The 14,822-nt window shown below is 44.6% G+C and overlaps 1 long non-coding RNA gene across 1 annotated transcript; it reads right to left on the bottom strand.

Annotated features, from left to right (window-relative positions):
- Positions 1 to 1,004: 1,004 nt before the first annotated feature.
- LOC123039968 (uncharacterized) lies at positions 1,005 to 2,342 on the bottom strand. Its single transcript, XR_006418026.1, has 2 exons — positions 2,048 to 2,342; positions 1,005 to 1,951 (listed from the first exon to the last, which is right to left on the bottom strand). It is a non-coding gene; the product is annotated as an uncharacterized lncRNA (long non-coding RNA).
- Positions 2,343 to 14,822: the final 12,480 nt, after the last annotated feature.

Below are 14,822 nucleotides of genomic sequence, written 5' to 3'. Positions count from 1 at the left end.
AATGGCCACTAATGGCGCACTAGGCATGTGGTGCGCCACTACTATATAGCAGTGGTGCACCATGTGCTGGTGCGCCATTAGTGTGAAAGACACAAATGGCGCACCAGACACATGGTGCGCCAGTAGTAACAATTTTTTTTTATTTTTCCAAACATACTAATGGCGCACCAGGGCCAGTGCGCCATTACTAGTTCTAACTAATAATGGCGCACCAGCCACACAGTGCGCCACTACTATTTTTTTTTTGCAAAACTAGTAATAGCGCACCGTGTAATAGTGTGCCATTACTAGTTTAAACTAGTAATGGAACACTCTGCCCCGGTGCGCCATTAGTATATACTAGTCGCCGACCCGTGCACTTGCACGGGCTAGTATCATGTGGAAAGTCGACATCTGTTCATATTTTACATTCTTAGAATTTTATTTCATTAGCATTTTTCAAGTATTATATATAGTGCATTTTCATTTACTTTTATCTTTATCTATGAAAACCAAATAAAGGTAGTTCGAAATTCTAACCTTTACAATGTCACTGGAAAAATGAGCAGTAAGAGTAGGTGATTCAGCCATGTTTTTAACTCCAAAAGGTCATCTAGTTCTGATGCCCATTGATAAACAGGAAAAAATAATTCTTCGCCATCTGACTATGTGGAAGCATAAAAATAAGATGACATTTTAGGGTGGAGTTGCAATTACAGCCAGACAACAACAACAATAGTTATATATGTATCACGAATCGTCCCATTGATTTGCTGCACACATAAAATACAGTATATTTGATGGGTTGCCTTCTTAAAGAAGGTTGGCCCAAAGAGATGGTCAATTATCAATTATATTTTGAATAAGACAACTGTACAATTCGATGATATTAAATTTGCATAAAGGAAGAAGTAGCAAACATTTAAGGGCCAGGGTATATAAGTTATAAGGTGTGCTTCCATACACACGATATAAAATTTTGTTTCCTCATGCTGACAACCATTCAGGGTTAAGGATACAAAACAAAACCGCACATGTATATATTATTTCTTTTAGCAATTTCGTGAAGTACAATAGAATACATTTCACTTTCAGTTAAAATAATATGCTTTAATGTACACCATTGATTTGCATCAACCTTTCTAATATATTATTGAAGGGGGCGTAACAACGAACCCATCGTAACTTATCGTCAATGAAGGTATCTTCTTGTTCTGTGTCTATATCTGCACTTTGCTAGTTGTGTCACCCTAACTGTACGCACCACGTGCTACTTCCAATATATATGAAAAAATCAGAACACAAAGTTCTTGCGCTATCAATAGAGAACTGATATTATAATTGTCATAATGTGGAAATACACAAATCTCTCACATAAAATTGAAATGATGAGGATGGTATCGTGATGTAACCATATGTTTCTGCTTAAGTTAATCATTGAGTTAAACACCATAGGATGTGGACATATAATCAGAACATAACCCAAAAATAATATGCCGCTAGAATTTGCACAAAACACAAAGAAAATCAAGCTAAATACATTGCAGGAAATCGGATTAGGGGATTTTGCTGATATAGTGAGGCTGCAAGGAGAAATTTGAAGCAACAATTAATAAACCATAAAATTGTACTTGTGAACATACACTATAGTGGACTGGAAACATGGGTAACTAATTCGAAATAAATGATTCTAAAGATGTTCCAGACTTCCAGTATTGATATGCAAGCAAATGGCTACTTCACATTAATTGGCCACTGTACTGAGAAAGGATGGACTGACTATACCATAAAATACCATGATGCGTTTACACATAATACATGCAGCTTAGCAGGCTAAATAGAATAACGTAAAGATCTTACATCTAAACAGGGAGATCTCTTTTATTGAAAAATAGGCGTCTGCAGCTGGGAGTCTTGCCAAAGAATCGGCTCTTGTTCATCTAAATCAAGGTCAAGACATGTATGAATAATCCTGGCAGCAAAGAAATCGTACAGGTTAGAAATCCAAGAGCAAATAAACTATAATATTCTGATAGAGAAGCGATAGACTATGGAGAGAAGAACGAACCTCGGGAAGAAACCGTGAAAATGCAACAAACCTAAAATAGTAGAATCTGAGAAGAAGAAATCAAATCCAAGTAGAAGAAAAATGATCTAGTTGCTGCTTATTCTTGACCATTCCTTCCAAATAGCCACCATCCAAATTCAGTCAAGCACACTTGATGAGAAAAAAAAGGAAAAGTTCACCATTGCTTTCCCTATCATCTACATGTTGCAAGAAGAAACATAAATAATTCTGCACATGCCACAAATTTGCATAAGGGAAACATGAGAGAAATTACTATCGACTTCGTTTGCAGCGACAAGAAAACAGTTGCCAACTGACAAACTGTTTTATTTGTACACAACACAACAGCTACTGATATAATGAGTATAAAAAATCTATATAATTCATTTTCAGCAATAAGAATCTGCAAGCATGTAGAAAATATATTTGCAGAATAGTAGCTATTCTTTGGAGCCTGTACCATCTAATGCACCATATCGTAATCTACATTTAGGACCTTGAGCACTGGTTTGAAGTATATATTGTAGGCTTTTATACATAATTTTATCCTCTTTCAACGGTAAATCAGCAGAATCATCTGAATAGCAATAGCACATGCATAGCTATGTTCTCTAAACATTACCTCATACGCATTGTGAGCAGGTCTAACAGTTACACGACTAAACTGACGAAGGCCAAAACATGATCTGAACAACATCAAGCTAAGTACTGTGAATCAGAAACTAAACTTCGAAACCTTAGCCACCTATATCTGTAAGAAAAGATAAAGTCCCTCTTGTTAGGAGAATCCTACTCCTACTACAACTGTTCTTTACTTCGAGAAACGAAGTAGCAACCACTGATTTGATCCGTAGGGATGGATGAAATAGTAACAGTTCGCACTTGCTACATAACATGGACAGAAATAAGAAGAGATAAAGATGAATAAACATGGAGAAAATTCCATGTCGGTAAATAACTTATAAAAACCCATGCAGACAACTCTATATATAAATAAAAATCACCAGAACAGAGTATCGTTTGTGCTTCTATTATGAGCATGACCTATTGGATAATTAGGGAAGCATAAAACTGGAAGTACAGATCCAAGTCAAACCTGTAGTTTTTATCCAATAAGAAGAAGAGAGGAGTAGACCAAAGAAACACTTCAAAAATGACTCATCCAGTTTCGTACAACATAAGAAGATGTGCTTGAGTTTGTTGTGCGGAAGTACGGCCATATCTTCAATAATCCAATCTCTTAACTGGATTTTATGGCACCTCAGCCAAGATGAACCGCATGTCTGCAGTGTGGTTGTGGCAGTTGAGATTTCTGCATGAAGATCAATGGGACAGGAACAGGCTCATTTAATCTTTTTACTTGAAGACGGCAAATAGGAAGCAGGGGTCCGACCTGGAAGAGTAGCGCTTTCACAAACTGAATCCCCAAACTGGATTGTATGGCTCCTACAAATCTTATCCGTCCTAGATATACGTATCTAGAAAAGTCTGTAACTGAACGCACATCATCAAAATCCTCCAAAACGAACCCTAAGGTTGCATTTGTTCTTTTAGATCGCACTACATAAAAAATCCTAATAACAAAAACCAACTGCATCCTTGCTAGCTCCTTAATTACACTATCAGTGTACCATAGTTCTTCGACTCTGCAGCTTCCCCAACAATGACTTATGTCAGATCGGATTTAGGTAGCACCTCCGTCTCAAGAACATCGTTTTTCATGTCTTGCGGTTTGGTTGGGGCTTAGCATCTGAGGAGATTGGAAGGGCCTTTATCATCATCCAAGATGGGCCGCAAGTTTGCAGCATGGTTGGGAGAATTCACATTCCTGCGTGAAGATGAAAATGATCGCAAGGAGCTCACCGAATTGTTTTGCATTACGACCGCAGAAGATAGGACACAGGAGAATTAACTGGAAGAGCAGCCCTAGGGATTTGTGGATCACGCGCAGGTGCCTCGTGAGATAGACTGAGGGAGGAAGAACTGGGCCAGGGAGGTGTCTTTAATTTTTTTTACATGGAGCATGACGTGGGACAGTAGGCCGGGACTCTTGAGGACTCTTCGAGTCTCTTCTTTTTTTCCTTGTTACTTCTGTGAAGATAGATCTTTGGGGAGTACTGTTTGAGGATTTTTTTGTAGGGAGAGTCTTGTTTGAGTTGGACCCGAAACCTATAGGTGAGAGATATGTAATACGTTTTATTAGAGCAATATATACGTGAGAGGTTAAGGGAGATTGGACATGGGAGAGTTGCGTGAGAGTTTAGTTTTTTTTCGCATGAGAGTTTTGTTTTTTTGCTTTCTATGAATCAATCTGCACCGTAATAATTCGGACCCACGAGATTAACGGCTCGTAAATTCTAATTAACGTGGGAATTTATAGGACGTGCCTAATTAGTATAGGTATATATATATATATATATATATATATATATATATATATATATATATATATATATATATATATATATATATATTGCAAAACTACTAATGGTGCACCACCAGCAGGTGTGCCATTAGTATCCAGGGTTACTAATGGCGCATTTGTAGGTGGTGCGCTATTAGTAACCTGGGACCAGCTAAATATTTTGGACAGCCACACCTACCCACTCACTTTCCCCACTTCATTCTCTCCACCTCCTCCTCCAAGCTTGTCTCGGCTGCCTCCTCCTCCTCACCTCATTTGCACCATAGATTCATCCAAATTAAGTGGTTAAATTACCTTTTTTGATAGGTAAGTAAGGGGGAAGTTATCTTTATGTTGTTCTCCCTCCAACAATGTGCACATGCACTTTTTATGGTCTAGCTAGATCTATGTATGTTCGTGGTGTTGCATATGTTTGTGGTGTTGCATATATGTTTGTGTTTGCAGGTACCGGTATTTGAAATGCGATAGTTGCCAATATTTTGCCGGAATGTTGAATCATTTCCGTTTCGGCGAGAATTTTGGCACTATGCATTCTTTTTGGTCCTATTTTTAGGGAAAGTCATGCCAAAATTTTTCTTCGTTCTAAAATATCGTTTTGCTCTACCCCATAGGTGACCATGGTCCGCACGATGACCGAAGGCATCGTGAATAGGTTTTTGAGCTCCGCGAAGGCTGAGATGCTTCAAAAGAACGAGACAGAGATAAGATGTCCGTGTCGAAGATGCAAGCTGAAGAGCCTTATTGCGGACCCGGATTCTGGGAAGGTGAGGGACCACCTACTCTTGCGTGGTTTCATGGATGGCTGTCGGTGGCAAGGTTATGAAGATGACTATGAAGTCGTCCATGGGGGCCGGGCAAGAAATGAGGAACGGCAACAAGACAACCACCGCGGCTCGGGCGGGCGAGAAGACGAAGAATCTCCAGGACATGATCACGACGATGATGTTGTACATAGTCATCATGTAGAAGATGCCGAACATGATGATGAGGAAGATGCCGGAGCAGACGAAGGGCATGATCATGAAGATGAAGATGCCGGCGGAGCAGACGATGATGGACCATCGATGGGCTGGGTGCAGGACCCTCATATTCAAGAGCTGCTTCTCAAGCAGACGGATAACGCAAGAGCTGCCGCCCGAGAGAAAGCCAAGCTGGATCAACTGGAGATAGACGCGATTACTCCATTGTATGAAGGATGCAGGCCCGAGGATACCCGCCTGAAAGTAACGCTCATGGCTCTGGAGATGAAGGTAAAACACAAAATGACCGACGCATGCTTCGACGAGAACTTGTGATTCTGGCACGAACGTCTTCCCAAGGGGAAAGTGCCCGACCAGTTTCGAGGAGGCGAAGAAAATCGTGTGTCCTCTGGATTTACCGCACGTGAAATACCATGTGTGCATGAACAATTGCATCATTTATCGAGATGAGCACGCGGAGTCTACCATATGTCCGGTGTGCGGCGTCACTCGATACAAGAAGAGGAAGAAAGCTCCTCGAAAAGTGGTGTGGTACTTTCCGATCACTCCTCGTCTGCAGCGGTATTTCACCGACCCTAAGGTAGCAAAGCTCCTGCATTGGCACGCAGGTAGGGAGGAGAAGAAGCGAGAAGACGACACAAATGATCCGGAGATAAATAAAAAAGACAAGATGCTGAGTCACCCTAAGGATGGGAGCCAGTGGCAAGCGTTGAACTTCGAACACCCAGAATTTGGGAAGGATCCAAGGAACATCGTGCTGGGCGCGAGCATCGATGGAGTCAATCCATTTGGTAGCCAGAGAAGCACACATAGCACCTGGCCTGTGTTTGTGTGGATGTACAACCTTCCCCCCTGGTTGTGCATGAAGAGGAAGTACATTCACATGAGTATGCTAATTGAAGGGCCGAAACAACCAGGGAATGACATCAATCTGTATCTGGGGCTGCTGAAAGAGGAGCTAGACACGCTGTGGAAAACACCAGCCAATACGTGGGATGCTGCAGAGAAATAATATTTCCCTATGAGAGCCGCACTACTCACGACGGTGCACGACTATCTCGATTACGGATATCTCGTGGGGCAGGTGGTCTACGGATTTTCTGGATGCGTCAGGTGCATGGATGACACATTGTATCGCCAGCTAGATAGAGATCCCGGGTCTTCGAAAACCATGTTCATGGGACATCGAAGGTGGCTTCGCGACGATGACCCGTGGAGGAAACACAAGGATCTGTTTGATGGTGAAACCGAACCCCGAAGACGCCCGCGTACGAGGAGTGGCGAGGAAATAGATGAGCTGTTGAAAAATTGGAAAGATTGCCCATTGCCGGGAAAGAAGCAAAAGGCGCTAGAGCCGGGAAAGAAGCAACAGGCGCCAGAGCCGCTGCAGAAGGTATGGAAAACGAGGTCTGTTTTCTGGGACGTGCTGTACTGGAAGATCCACCGTGTGCCTCACAGCCTTGATGTCATGCATATCATGAAGAACGTGTGCGAGAGTCTGCTTGGTACCCTGCTCAACATGCTAGAGAGGACCAAAGATGGGCCGAAAGCAAGGGCAGACTTGAAATCAATGGGCATCAGGGAGGAGCTTCACGCTAATGATGATGATGATGAGGCGAAGCAGGACACGGAAAGTTGTCGCAAAGGCAAAAAGGTCAAGAAGACCGGAAATGACTACCCTCCCACGTGCTTCACTCTAAGGCAGGAGGAGATCGATCAGTTTTCCACCTGCCTCGTAGGAGTAAAACTTCATTACGGTTACGCGGGGAAGATAAGCAGATACATAGACCCAGCGAAGCAGAAGTTTAGTGGGATGAAGTCTCACGACTGTCACGTGCTAATGACGCAGATACTTCCAGTTGCAATCCGTGGGATCATGGATGCGCATGTCCGTGAAACTCTATTTGGCCTATGCAACTTTTTTGACGTCATCTCTCGGAAGTCGATTGGCGTGAGGCAACTCAGAAGGCTACAGGAAGAGATCGTGGTGATACTATGCGAGATTGAGATGTACTTCCCGCCCGCATTCTACGACGTTATGGTGCATCTGCTTGTCCATATCGTGGAGGATATCATCCAACTTGGGCCGACGTTCCTGCACAGCATGATGCCATTCGAAAGGATGAATGGTGTCATCAAAGGATACGTTCGCAACATGTCACGTCCAGAGGGAAGCATAGCTAGGGGCTTTCTAACCGAAGAGTGCATCTCCTACTGCACAAATTATCTAGGCATCGAGAACCCCGTTGGTCTGCCCGTCAACAGGCACCTCGGCAGGCTCGCTGGATGGGGTCACCATGAGGGTCGCCGCGAAATGCATGTCGACTTCGAGGGTCGACTTGCCGACTTTGAAAGAGCAAACCTAGTCGCGCTACAACACATGGACGTGGTTGATCCTTGGGTGGTAGAGCACAAAACCTTTATTGAGAAGACGTACAATGACCGAGGCCAACAGAGGACGGACGGAGATATAATCAAAGAGCACAACTCATGCTTTACGCATTGGTTTAAGAAGAAGCTTATGTCGTACCCTTTACATGAGGATTCTTCCTCGGAAGAACAACTCATATTCGCCTTGTCACAGGGCGCCGAGCACAACCTGATGACGTATGAGGCGTACGATATCAACGGCTACACATTCTATACCGAGGGAAAGGACATGAAGAGCGATGGTTATCAGAACTCCGGGGTAACGATGGAATCCTACACCGGTAATGACAAGGACAGATACTACGGAAGGATCAAGGAGATCTGGGAGCTGAGCTACGCTGGAGAGAAGGTACCGATGTTCCATGTCAAATGGGCCAAGAGCGTCATAAAAGAAGACCGGTATTTCACCACCATGGTTATACTCGAAGCCAAATCCAAGACCGCGGGCGCAAACGTCACGGCGAAAAATGAGCCATGGGTACTGGCTTCCCAAGTGGACAAATGCTTCTTCATTACCGACCCGCCAAAGCCCAGTCATGTTGTCGTGAGGAGAGGCAAAAGGAAGATCATCGGAATGGATGGAGTCGCCAATGAGCAAGACTTCGACAAGTACGGCGACCCGAAGATGGAACATGACGACGACGATGAAGTATCAGCATACACCATAAGAAGAAGCAGGACCACCCTACCTAAAGGACGTCCGTTCAAGAGAAGAACTCCATTTACGAAAAATAAGGGCAAGAAGATTGTGAATAGATAGCTAGCTAAGATCGATTGTATTTAAATTGTAGCCTTCATTTCTCGATTGTATTTCATGGGCACTTTAATTTTGAACTCGTGAATATTTTTAAATTTCATGGACACTCGATCTCGATCCCTATCCATCTCGATCACTATCACACCTCGCCAGATCCGGCCCCCCTCGCCGCCGAGCACCCCCCGCGCCCTCTCCCACGCTCCACCGACCGCCGCCGCCGACCCCCCGCACCTTCCCCTGATCCACCGCCGCCGACGACCCACCGCACCCTCCCCCGCTCCATCGTCGCCGAGCACCCCCCGCACCCTCTCCCCCGTTCCACCGGCCACCGCCGCCCACCCCCCGCACCCTCCACCACTCCACCGCCGCCGACGACCCACCGCACCCTCCCCCGCACCCTCCCCGGCCCGCTCCACCGTCACAAATGAATGCAACTAAAATTGCAAAAAAAAACAAATTTGATTATATTTTCAAATAACAAATTTGATGATATTTTCAAATAATAAATTTGATGATATTTTTTCATATTCATAAATATTTTCAAATAGCAAATTTGATGATATTTTAAAAAAATTATTACTGTTTTTATAAAAACTATTACTGTTTCATATTCATATTCATTTTCTTAAAAATTATTAGATGCAACAAAAAATAATAATATAAAAATTACTTATGGCGCACCTCTGGCTGGTGCACCATTGCTATATAAAAAAAAGATTACTAATGGCACACCTCTTGCTGGTGCGCCATTGCTATATAAAAAAAGATTACTAATGGCGCACCGACGGGGGGTGCGCCATTGCTATCTAAAAAAATACTAATGGCGCACCGCTGCGGGGGGCGCCATTAGTAAGTTTCCCCCCACAATAAATCCCAAATCTCTCACATTTCTCTCTAATCTCTCCCCTGCCTCATCTCACCCGCGCCCGACCACCACCGACCACCCCCTCCCCCCCCCCCCCCCCCCCCCCCGTGCTCGCCATCCCGGGCCATGCTTGCTGCTCCCTCATGCTCGCCGTCCCCCCTCCGCCCGCTCCCGCGCCCTCGACATCCTCCCGCCCAAGCCTCGAGGGCGCCCGCGTGGAACGGATCGGGCGAGACGCAGAGACATGCGAGTGGAGGAGCCCGCCGCGTGTCACCGGAGCTTCAACGCCCAGCCGCTGCCGGAACTTCAACGCTGGAGTCTTCCTCCATTCCTCCATCCCCTCTCCAGGTGATTCCTCCCTCTCCTCCACCCCCTCCCCTGCAAACCCTAGGGCCATGGCGGCAAGCTTCTTGCTGATCTTCTTTGATTAGAATGTACCCTAGTCTTGAATGTGTTATGCACAATGTGCAGATGTTAGTGTAGAGCAGTACATCCAAGAAAATAGTTCATCAATAGTACTTCAATACACCAGTAGTTTCCTCAAATCTTAATCAAGCTAAATAGCTATTTAATGTGGGCATGTGCTGCCACACTTCTTTTTTTATATATCAAGAAGTCTGGACTGCTTAGTTTATTTTCCTTTGGTTCATTTTCAGGTATCTGGTCTAAAATCAATTACTTCTAAGCATTTAGCTTCAGCAAGTCAAATTATTAGTTTCATACATTCTTTGATTCCAGGTAAGCATTTTTTCCCTACCGTCTGTCTTTTTGCTACACTATTATTTATTGTATCCATACTTTCTATTAATTTTGCCAAAACATAGAGTTCTGAAGGCTGACTATCGTGTCACTTCAAGTGATTGTGGGTTGCATTATCTTATCTTATTATATGTTTTTAGTTGATTATTTTTGTGTCTTGATTTGTTGGTGGGATGAAGGTTTGGAAAACCGGAAACCAGGGTCCTTAAAAAGATATATACAGAAACATAAGCTGAAGCGCTTTTGTCTCTCCCTATAACTGTTGGTATTTGAGTAGCTAGATGTAGAAGGGTAGGGAACAACACAAACTTGAAAAAGTAGAAGCAATAGCTCGTTTCCAGCTTAGGGACTAGTACCAGGTGTGTTGTTCCCCTTTGTTTATCAAGAGCCTGATTCATGTACTCTAGTAACTTTCATGTGATGGTGATAACCTGATAGGCAATAGATTTATTTTGGTACAAGTAAACTGCCTTCCAACCAACCAGAACTAACATTGCATTTAATTAATAAATTCACCAAATATGCAACATATATCCCAAGAGCCATCCTGTTCTTGCTGCACCCAATATTTACTTAGGGAAAAGAAAATGCAAATGGCCATGTTGAAACAGTTTTTCTAGGAAATTGTCATGAAACATCCCCCTTAGTTACAAGCATTGCTGCTCTAATCAGTTGGGTGCGCATTAAAAATTCAGTGTAAAAGTCAGTTAAAGTTTCAGTTTTAGAGTAATTTTCAGTTTGTAAAACTGAGAAGTGTATTTTTCTATTTTGAAACTTGGTGTAACTATTTTCAATTTTGATGGAAAATCTGTCTAAAAGTCAGTTTAGACTACATTTAATCAGAAAATGTTGCATCATCATGCACACATGTATCCCCTACTTCATGGTCCAATCTTCAGTTAGGTAGCAGCACAACTGGCCCAATTTGGTCATGGTTTCAGACCTAACTATTGCAGTTGGACCCATTCACCACATGTGTGCTAAAACCAAACTAGATTGATTAAATCAACTGTCACCACCACCATCTGCTTTAATAATACACACTTTTTGAAATAATTTGATTGGATGGAGGTGATCTATGCATTCATATAATGATCTAGCAGCATATATAATGATCTAGCAGCTAGATCAACATCCATGTGCTCTGTACTTTGTATACCAGCAGGTCAATGGCCAGCAGTATCTATGTAGATTGCATATACAGATTTCTTGAACAGTGCTATTAATTACAAATAGAGCAATGTTGAAAATGAAACAAAAGGAATTGGAAAACCAGAAAGATAGGCATTCTATTGTAAGTAAGCTAAGATAAAAAAAGTGTTTACTTTAAGTAATTATTTACAACAAGCATTGTGTAGGAAAATGTCATGCAGGCTGTAACTTGAACTTGAAGAACTCCTTAGATAGTTTTTTAGTCTCCTTATACAAAAAAAGCTGAAGTTTGAAACCTATTTCTCCTAAACAGACACTGAAAAATTGCAGATAAGTAGACACTAAAAATTGCAGCCATGTCAAAGTGTCATTTCATTTAGCAGTAACTATAAGAAAAGGAAGTGAGTTGAATTGCAAAAAAATGGAAGGTGAAATGAAAAGAACATTGCTCTATGTGAAAACTGTATGTGCAATCTACAAATGTGAAAAACTATATGTGCTGTCATAGGTGATGTGCTATCAAAAACTGTATGTGCAATCTCCACAACAATTATGCTTATGTGAAAACTGTATGTGCAATCTCCAAATGTATCATCATAATGTAGGTGCTGTGTTGTGTGATTCTTCATGCTGAGAACTTCAGCTTTTTCAACTTGCTGGACTATATGTTCATTGGTACTACTTGTGATGCTGCTGATATACTACTTGGGAATTTTGTAAACTTGTGATGCTACTGCTGTACCCCGAGAGGCCCTTGAGTTCGCCAGAATGTCGATTAACTTCTGTTCCGGCAAATTCGGGTACTCCATATGTCCTATTTTCAGCAAAGGACATGCTAAAATTTTCCGTGAATTTTAGCATGACTTTGCTAAAAATAGGACATATGGGGTACTTGCGACTAATGCATGGGCCGGGGTATCTTAGTACTTAATTAAGTAGGATCAACTGCCCCGCCATTCTTGCTGCATTAAACCATAGGTGGCAATAAAGCCAAGTGATTAGGCCCAACCTAAATGATGAAACCATGTCTTTTAGGGTGCCTCGGTGTCGATGAGAACCTAAATGATGTACGCTTAGGCTTTTAGGGTTCCTCGGTGTCGACAAACCCTAAATGATAAAAGCTTAGCTTTTAGGATGCCTCGGTGTCGGCAAACCATAAATGATGAGACCATGATCTTGTTCCTTGACAATAACCAACTTTTTGACCAAACTTTTTTCCTATTTAGAGCGAAACATGGCCCACAACGATGAGGCCGGCGGTTCGGGCGGCAAGAAATTATGGGAGCTGTCCCGGGAGATGGAGGAAGAACCTCACCGCTATGAGGACGCCGCAGAAGACACCGATCCTGACTACACAACCCCTAGTGGCGTCGGGGATGACACCACTGATGGTGCCGCCAAGGATGCCACCACTGATGATGGCGGCGCACGCACAGATGGCAGCCAACCGAAGAGGCAATGGAAGGACCAGCGCCTGAGCGTGCTCGGCACCGTCAAGGAGGAATTTACTGAAGTGAACTCCGACGGGCATCCAACGGTGCACAAAGAATTAGTAAAGGGGTACTCGGTTCAGCTTGGGTGCATTCTCCGAAGCACCGTCTCGATCAACACCGCGAACCTAAGGCATAAGGACCGAGGGAATTTGCGCAGCCTCCTCTTCACGAAGCTGCACGAACGATACAAGTTCCCCGCTGACTTTGCAAACACACGCCTCTCAGGGAATAAAGTGAATAGTGCCGCCCTCACGAGGATGAGCACGGCCCTGTCTACTTGGAGAAGCACGGTGAAGGCAATGATTAAAAAAGGTGATAGTTATGAGAAGATCAAGGTGAAATATCCTTTGATCAACAAAGATGACTACAAGGAGTTCAAGATCAAGTGCGAGAGCAGCGCAACCTCCGAATCAAGTCAGCGGGGGAAAGAAATGCGGCAGTTGAACTTAGGGGTCCACCAACTCGGTCCCAGCGGTTATAGAGTGGCGAAGCCTATATGGGACAAGGAGGACGCGGAGCGTGCCGAGCAAGGCCTACCGCCCCGCTTCGAGAAATACCGTGACAAGCAGACAAGGAACTTTCTCAGGGCCCGGTACAAGGAGGACTTGGTAACAAAGGAGCTTACCACGGATCCAAAGACCAAGGCGCTTGAGCTTGTTCTGGTAAGGAATACACCCTCGCGTAATTAGCTCCATATGGTTGCATTCTAATTAATCCCCAATATTTCTAAATGGTTCACGTTCCTTCCGCAGGACACTGAAAGCAGTAGCGCGGGGTCGTCTCAGAGCTCCCCTTTCGACACCCCTTTAAATAGGGCGTTGAACGTAATGAAAAACAAGGGTAAGCTCAGTAAGCCATCGTCAGCTAGTCCTGTGGCCGACAAAGGCTTATCCACAAAATGGTCATCATAGTATACTGCTGTGGGCGAAAGGAGAAAAAGACCAGCTCGGAAAGCCAGTCGCGTGAGGTTGAAGCACTCAAGGCACAAGTGGCACGGATTTCGGAGATTATCCAAGAGCAAGTGCAACAACAACTGGGAACGACGCTCACCGCCATGGTGCCTACGTTGATTTAGGAGCTGACGACGTGGATTGCGGGCGGCCAACAGGGGCCTCCCCTGGTTCCCAGCTTCACGGGCAGCAACTCGCACAACGCGCAGGCGGCGCCATTGGTGTCTCCAGCGGAGGCGGTATTCGTGTCTCCGGCGCCGGCACGGGCATTGGAGCTTAATGCACCCGGGTGTACGCCGACAGGCACCTCGCCAGCAAGCGGCCCCTCCGTCAGTTGCACGCCCATCGTTGGCGGCGCCTCGACATTAGCCGAGCTCGACGACATCACGGTAACTAAGCCTCTTGACCGATGACTTCATCTCCCTGCCTTTGACTGGGCATCCCTGACGCCCTACATGTTTTCGCAGGGCGCCGCCAACGTTCCTTGCACTCTCCTGCACTTCGTGGGCGGCAGTTTGGTCGATGTCGCCAAGGGCAGAATTGTTCAACCGGGCAACCCCCGTGTTCCACGGTAATCAGATGCCACCCACAGTGTATAGGGTTGAACTGGTTCGGGTGCTGCCAGGTTGCGACGAGTTGTTACCTCCGATTCGACCCACTGGGGCTGACGAAGATGACGAGATGACCCTCAGTGCCTGCGTAAGCTGGCCCCTGCTTTGGCCGAAGAGCCAGATTCGTTTGGGGGCGGGGGACACCACCCCACAGACAAGACCGCCAGTCATGCCGGCGCCAAGCCATGGCAAGAACGCCGCAATGCTACCGGACATGTCGGACATCCCTATGGCATAGGATCCGGACATGCATATGGCAGAGGATCCAGATGACAACGACAATGATGATGGTACATTTACCAACGTCGATAAGTACTTTGCCGAACATGGGTACGGTGACGAGTTCTGCCGGC

Source organism: Triticum aestivum, chromosome 2B (assembly GCF_018294505.1).
Source record: "Triticum aestivum cultivar Chinese Spring chromosome 2B, IWGSC CS RefSeq v2.1, whole genome shotgun sequence".
NCBI lineage: Eukaryota > Viridiplantae > Streptophyta > Magnoliopsida > Poales > Poaceae > Triticum > Triticum aestivum.
The sequence above is the reverse complement of the archived record's forward strand: the minus strand, read 5'-3'. Positions and strand labels throughout refer to the sequence as shown.